This window comes from Heptranchias perlo, unplaced genomic scaffold, assembly GCF_035084215.1.
Source record: "Heptranchias perlo isolate sHepPer1 unplaced genomic scaffold, sHepPer1.hap1 HAP1_SCAFFOLD_513, whole genome shotgun sequence".
NCBI classification, from domain to species: Eukaryota; Metazoa; Chordata; class Chondrichthyes; order Hexanchiformes; family Hexanchidae; genus Heptranchias; species Heptranchias perlo.
Genome location: NW_027139530.1, coordinates 149,524 through 150,036, shown reverse-complemented (window position 1 = coordinate 150,036; position 513 = coordinate 149,524). Strand labels below are relative to the sequence as shown.

At 49.9% G+C, this 513-nt stretch overlaps 1 non-coding gene across 1 annotated transcript; it reads left to right on the top strand.

Annotated features, from left to right (window-relative positions):
* The first annotated feature begins 441 nt into the window (after positions 1-441).
* Positions 442-513, top strand: trnaa-ugc (transfer RNA alanine (anticodon UGC)). The gene has a single exon. It is a non-coding gene; the product is annotated as a tRNA-Ala (tRNA).

Sequence of the window (513 nt, the reverse complement as noted above, 5' to 3'; positions counted from 1 at the left end):
TCAGCGAGTTCCAACTTCTGAGGCTCCACAAGCATTAAATTGTCCCGGAGCGGGACTTCATCTCACGGTCCCCTCAACAGCTCAACTCAAAGCAGCCGCCGACTGAGGGGAATGTGTGACGGTGCAATATCGAGCGAGCAGTCCCAGCTCTTGTTCCTGTTTGACGCTCTGTCATTCTTCCATCTCACTTTATGATTCAGAGGTTGGATTTCAGCCTTGTCACTGACCATTAGCGATTGGGTTTTTTTATTTCCACAGTCTTTTTTTTGGAAAGTTCAAAGTAAAGAGGAGCAGAAACCCCGTGAACTGAAGCAGAGGTTGAACATTGTGAACACGCGGGACTGCTGGGCATCTCGATGTCCTGGAGAGACGGAGCAGAAAGCTCACGGCTTCACTTCTAAAGTGTCTGCTTGTTTATTTCTCAGGTACCTTTTGCCCCGTGGGGATGTAGCTCAGTGGAAGAGCGCATGCTTTGCATGTATGAGGTCCCGGGTTCAATCCCCGGCATCTCCA